At 34.1% G+C, this 7263-nt stretch overlaps 1 long non-coding RNA gene across 1 annotated transcript; it reads right to left on the bottom strand.

The window, feature by feature from the left end:
• Positions 1–1399: 1399 nt before the first annotated feature.
• Positions 1400–6468, bottom strand: LOC111088211. The gene is made up of 2 exons (XR_002612814.1): positions 6410–6468; positions 1400–3929 (listed from the first exon to the last, which is right to left on the bottom strand). It is a non-coding gene; the product is annotated as an uncharacterized LOC111088211 (long non-coding RNA).
• Positions 6469–7263: the final 795 nt, after the last annotated feature.

Genomic DNA, 7263 nt, shown 5'->3' with positions numbered 1-7263 from the left:
TAAGACTTTGAATGACGTAGAAGAAACGACGCCATCTTGAACTATTTTCAATGTAAATAGACAGCATGGATTAAAGTTCTTCAAAAAAATTATTGTTAGTCAGGTGTGACGTCAGACTTCCCGGTGAGGGGTCCAAGGTGGGCTCTAAAGTATTCAGAAAATCGACCACCTTTAACAGCAAGCTTTTTACGTTGGGTGCGGGTGATGAGGGGTGGCTAAGGCACATTTTGGAGTAGCTTCAGCCCCAGAAACTCCCCTCCCCCTACTGCCGTCCCTGTTGCGAGTAACCGATACATTGTATCCTAGACGAATGCTGCAATATTTAACTGATTACACGTGTCACATTACACTGGAAAAAATTGTTTTAAGGATGATTTAACAATACATTACACTGGAAAAAAATTGTTTTAAGGATGATTTAACAATACATTACACTGGAAAAAATTGTTTTAAGGATGATTTAACAATACATTACACTGGAAAACATTGTTTTAAGGATGATTTAACAATACATTACACTGGAAAAAATTGTTTTAAGGATGATTTAACAATACATTACACTGGAAAAAATTGTTTTAAGGATGATTTAACAATACATTACACTGGAAAAAATTGTTTTAAGGATGATTTAACAATACATTACACTGGAAAACATTGTTTTAAGGATGATTTAACAATACATTACACTGGAAAAAAATTGTTTTAAGGATGATTTAACAATACATTACACTGGAAAAAAATTTTAAGGATGATTTAACAATACATTACACTGGTAAAAAAAATTTAATGATGAATTAACAATATCTATAGACATTTCGCCGATAAAACTCAGTTAAATGAACGTCAAGATAATTGGAAAATTTATTGTCCGAGTCTATAGTCTGAAGTTAACTCGAATAAACCGATATAATCTGTAATCGACTTATTACAATTAGCTAATAAAAAATATATCGATTATCGTGAGCTAATGTGTTCGTTTAAAGATAACGTGGTTAGTCAGGTAACGTATATATATATATATGTCGTCTGTGAACATTAATGAAAGTTTGAAAGAATTCCGGTGGATATTAAGCCCCTCTCAGAGGTTCGGTGAGGCCCGGGCCACTTCTATCTTTTGAGGCACCCGACTATGAAAAATAATTATGACACATGAAAACAAAATAAGACAATCATTAGCCTAAAAAAAGTGAAACATAATTTGAATATTTAGTTTGTAATTTGTAGCTCTAAGCTGAGTGAGAGTCGCGTTTTGGTATAATTGGGAGGCACATAAAAACAACTCGCGAAATTTCATAAATACAAAAAAAGTCTATATTTGCGGCCCGGGCCAAATGCCCTTCGTCTTTAATTGGCCCTGTGGATAGTACATTATTACAATAAGACACACAAACATACAAAGTTGTTTAAGAAGCAGCGTTTTTATTACGATTACAGTATTAGTAAAAAGCTGCAGATACAGTGATCCAATTTCACAAAATCCAAACAGAACACGTGTAGTAACACAACACGTGTACCCTCACTTAGAGTCAGTTTCAACCAGCAGCTACATCATCTCTATCAAACCACGTGACATTTGAACAACACTTATAAAACTCGAGAGATAATACATAGTATATTAACGATTTCTATTGAAAATCAAAGAAGTCCAAATGTAAATGCTTTAAATTTATTCATACCTGGCTAGACATAAACACTTGGTTTAATTTAAATTAACTGATTACGACGTAATATGTGGTATATACATTTAACAGTTCTCCTATCAAATCGTTTCCATAACAACTATTATTTTAGACAACGTATCAAAATAGACATTCGGGTTTCTCTTATAACGATATTCTAATAATAGTTACTTTTTCATTTGTCAAAAATGTCTTGAAATACAATGTTAGTTAAATGTTTTACATTATTCACGTCTGTATACAACAAAATTAAACAAAAACTTGGTTTTCAAATAGAGAAAATTGTTTAGGTTTCATATCGAAGCTCCGGAGCTGACGCTCTCAAGTTACCTTTGTTCCTTAATGGCGTAAGAAGCGTAATATAAATGCATCACAGTTAGGAAAAGCAGGACAATGCATAAAATTTAATCCAGAGCTCAAGAGCTACCAGGGGTCCTAAGACGAGCCCTGAACCCCGGCCCTAATGGGTGCGCTTATGGTACACTTTCCCTTGGTCTAATAAGTCCCCCTCTTCTCCCCCAACTTCTACACTCCTGTTTTTTCACTGTTCAAGTTTCTATTTCTGATTTTATTCATATGTACATTTTACGTTGATGTTTTTGTTTGTTTGTTTGTAATTAAGCACAAAGCTACACAATGAGCTATCTGTGCTCTGCCCACCACGGGTATCGAAACCCGGATTCTAGCGTTGTAAGTCCGCAGACATACCGCCGTGCCACTGGGGGCTTGTTTATTACGTTGAAGCGCAACCGTGTGTTGCGAGTAATTATTAAAAATCTTTAGTGGTTTCTGTTTACAGTAGTTGCTTGACGTGAACCTTGAAAATAACTGGGGTTTTTTAGGTTTTACCACTTCAAATATTTAAAAAAAAATACTAATTATTGTTCTTTTCCGTTTTCTTATTGTTGAGTATTTATTTTTCATATAAATTGGTTATTTTCGAATGTTATAGAACATGAAAATTAAATTTTCTCACAGTTGAAAATAAAAGGTATTTGTTTGTAATTAAGCACAAAGCTACACAATGGGCTATCTGTGCTCTGCCCACCACGGGTATCGAAACCCGGTTTCTAGCGTTGTAAGTCCGCAGACATACCGCTGTGCCACTGTGAAAATACGAGTTCGCTGGCCTTTTTTTTGTGATGAAACGAAACTTTTGATATTCCAATAATTAATGTGTAAAGTGCAAATTGACTTCAGTGCATGTCGAAAACAAACTTGTTATGTATATATTAAAATGGATCTAATGTCTGTTGTTAAGAGCCTGGGTCCACCTAAGTTGTGCTCGATACTAGGATTGACATTCCTTGCTTTCAGCGTTATAAGCCCTGAAGCTTAAGGTTGGGCCACTAGGGGGCCCGACTTAACGATATGAAATTTCGGACTAAATGTATAAAATCACAGTTTTTGTAGATTTAGTTACTTATGTAATTAAAACTACATTTATCCAAGTACAGATAATATTATTTCCATTAACTACTGGGTGCACGTAAGGTTGGCCAAGTCGTTTTTTTTTAAATATTAAATCTATTGAAAGACGGGGGACTGGAAAAACAAGACTGACTGCCCTCTGGCGATAAAAACGGCAAGCGAATACTAAGTAAAATAATTTTAAAAAAACATTTATATACACAGAATCAAATCTACAGCTGTATTGTAATTTCTGCTTCGTAAAGCTACGACACACAATTATATATCCGGAAAGCATCGTCTTTTAGCTGCAAGTTTACCAGATTTATTTTACTGTTCCAACACCTCACCCACCGTTAGAACCAGCACAGCAGCGAGTTTAGTCCTAACGGATTCCAGTTCTTAACGCCAAAATAAATTCTGTTACTGAAAATCTTCTGGACTATACAACTAATGTTACCTATTCTACAGTAATGGATAAGATTCTAGCAAGAACATCAACAACAAAATAAATACAGCTTATATACGTATACGTACTTGTCGAACAAAATTAGGAACAAAAAAGAAGAAATATTTCCGGATTTTTTTAGTAATAATCCAATATCTTGACTAGATGAAGTTTTTGTTTGTAAGGATCGTTTTGTGAATGGTATACTTCGGTTGGTGGTATGAACGGGTCCGGGCTTGATGCTGCGGTCACTTTCAGTAGTCCTGCTTAGTACAAGATCGACAAAAGCATGATACAAGTAATCGTCATAGTAACTGTTGCTATGGCGAGAGTCACTGGTTGACTTCCGTTGCAGCCATCCTCCTGGCAACATTGAACCTCCGTTTCTCCCTCTGTTTACAAAAATAACCACAAGAAACATTTAATTTTGTTCGTTATCTATCTCTTTATAAGTTCTGAAACAGTGTACTTTATAACCCAACTTGTTGCTATGGCAACTCCTTAAAGCTGTCGTGGGGATTTTATTATTATTAAATCTTTAAAGATTTATACTTTAAAAAAAATCAAGAAAACAAACATAAACCATAAACTTTGATTGATAATATAGATAGTTACAGCGCTTAGATATATATACCTAACTTTTGATCGATAATACAGACACACAGACATACTTATATTTACATTTACAATTAGATATTCATCTAACTTCATGTTGACAACACAGACGTTTATTTTAGTCTGACATCCTATTATAAGTGTTGGCATTATAAACTGAGGACTTTATTAATATCTCCCACTTAATATTAGGTTGGGCAACCTTTCGCTAGGCTGACATTCTTCTACAGTAGGTGTCTGTGACTTGTTGGCGATAAATTCGACAATAAACGAACAGCACACACCCCACTTATTTTAAAATAATATATTCAAAACAAATAAAAGTTTATATAAAAATTCTTTACACTATAGATATCACAGTTTTATCTAAAACTCTAAATAATTCTCTGTTCTTGTCAAAAGTCCACTTAGGCTGATTCAATTACTTTAGAATCCAATTGACAAGACGAATTATTTTTCTTTATCTTCTGTTCTCACAATACAAATCAGTGAATAATTCACTTATGCAACCCCGTGAGTTACCACAGTTGTATCCTGAACTTCAAATAATTGTTTTCTTTTCGTCAAAGTCCACACAGACTTGTTCAATTACTTTAGAACCTTTTATGAGACATATTATTCTCCTTATATCTATTAAACTGTGAAACTCACTTTAAAATATCGCCCATTATGACTAATCGCTCACACGCCAGCTAACTTCACGTTTTCTTTCACTAACTAACTTTTTTATATCTTCATTTGTTTAGTTCTCATAACTTGCGTTCGCTTGGTCGTCTGTATATATACGTTTATCCCCGAGGCCTCGAACTTTGTGTAAAGTACGCGTACAGCGCTGGTTTAACAATACTCAGTTAAGGTAACCAGGAAAATAGCGAAGGTTCGAGTAATGTGACGTCAACAATATTAGTGAAGCCTCGACAACAATGTAAATGCAAACGCAACGTATGACTCTTACAGAGTTACGGAACCAAACTTGTCATAACTATAAACGTTAAAATAATTAACTTTTAACTCTCTTGTTATAAAACAACTAAACAACCATTAAATATTAACTTACAAAATAAATTAAATAATAATGCCAACACTAAATAGTCGTGCATATCTAACAATCATATAGTGATTAAATTAATTTAGGTGTGTGAATAATGTTATGATCTGTGCCTAATTCATTATTCGATATCATACAGCTGACCAATTTTTTAATGATTATATATATAGTGGTGAAAATTATAGTGCCTCATCCAATTTGTTCACACTTTTTTTTTGGTTCCTCTAATTTTTACGAGATTGTGCATTATGGAAATGCCAGAACTAGTGTAAAACGGTCATGGACATTGTATGGTGTAAGCTGACTCATATTTCAGTCATCCAAACACATATATGCATCTTTATTAACAAATCAACCATGACAAACGTATTATAGCAGATTATCAGCAAATATTTGGCAATTATGAAAATGTTCTCCGAGTAAGAAAACCTAGATTTAAAGATAATGCCACTAATGTAATTGATGAAAAGTGGTCACAGAGTCTGTTTCTTGTTTTAATATTAGGTTGTACCCCCTCTGGCCTTGATAATTGCCTTGCATCACTGTATTTTTTTCCTTAAATGACAGACATTACGTGTACTGGCGCTGTTGATATTCTGATTACTGTTGCTTTTGAAAAGCCGATCAATGATACGGTCTTCGTTAACGATGTTCCTCTAAATGGGCGCCCACATTTAAAAATCAGAAATCTTTGCTTGTAACCTCTGTTATGCAGTCTAACTATGATATGTCTACATCTCTGCGTCTACAGGCCTCAAGCAATTAATTGGCATATAATACAGTTTACCTACTCTGCATATACAAACATTTTCTCCAAATGTGGCTGTGAGAATCCCAATAAACTAATCAGTCAGTGATTACTCCCATTTAGCTTTAAGCTGGTAAAACACACAACCCACTAAACTAATCAGTCAGTGATTACTCCCATTTAGCTTTAAGCTGGTAAAACACACAACCCACTAAACTAATCAGTCAGTGATTACTCCCATTTAGCTTTAAGTTGGTAACACACACAACCCACTAAACTAATCAGTCAGTGATTACTCCCATTTAGCTTTAAGCTGGTAAAACACACAACCCACTAAACTAATCAGTCAGTGATTACTCCCATTTAGCTTTAAGCTGGTAACGCACACAAGAACGTTGTCTTTACTTTCACAACCTAGATACAAACACACACACGTATATTCAGATGGACAACATGCTTACCTTGAGGCTGACAGTTTGAGATGCACTGCCTGACGACGATCCCTTTGTTGGAGTACTTCTGTTGTATTAAAGTTAAAAGAATTTAGTTAGCTGTTGATAAGTTAATAAACAAGTTTTAATTACGTCTCTAAAATTATCTGTATTATAAGTATTACAGTTCCATTAGGTTATGTGTACGATAACATAAAAGGAGAAACTTCACTAGTATCTAGAGAAAAAAAAAATCCAAGTACTGTACGATCACAATGAGTTTCATTGCCGTGAAAAAAAAAATTATAAAGGGATTTTATTTTATTTTTTCATCATTTCGATGCTTGGTTCAACGGTGTTGTTAATAATAAGCAGGCAAACAATGATTTATAATCATGATGATGGGGGGGGGGGGCGGATACTACGCGTTTCGACAGAAGGAGATAGACCCAATGTTCAGTTGAAGCATGTAATAAGTCACTTCATAATACTTATAAACCCCACATTTTAGCGTTAGAAATGCTTATAAATAGAAGTCCCTAGTACTTTCTTGGTGCGCGTCGTGAAATTCTTCGGTGTTTCATTTAATTAATTAATTAAACAAGATGTTGCAGTGCATGTAAAATAATAATAATGACAGTTTTGGGTTAAGGATATCGTGAATATGTTGTTCCTTTTATTGTAAAAAAAAACAACAACTAATATATCGACCCAATTATAATTATAGTATTTCGGCACTTGTGTATAAAATTAAAATCATAAATAATATTCAACGTTAAACTGGTACACAATTAAAAACATTTTATTTAGGCCTATCTATGGCCTTCAAAAAAGTTGACGTCTCTACATGTTTCGACGTTACATCGTCTTCCTCAAGATGCAGA

This window comes from Limulus polyphemus, unplaced genomic scaffold (assembly GCF_000517525.1).
Source record: "Limulus polyphemus unplaced genomic scaffold, Limulus_polyphemus-2.1.2 Scaffold3329, whole genome shotgun sequence".
NCBI lineage: Eukaryota > Metazoa > Arthropoda > Merostomata > Xiphosura > Limulidae > Limulus > Limulus polyphemus.
Note: the sequence above shows the minus strand (reverse complement) of the source record. Positions and strands in the feature narration are given on the sequence as shown.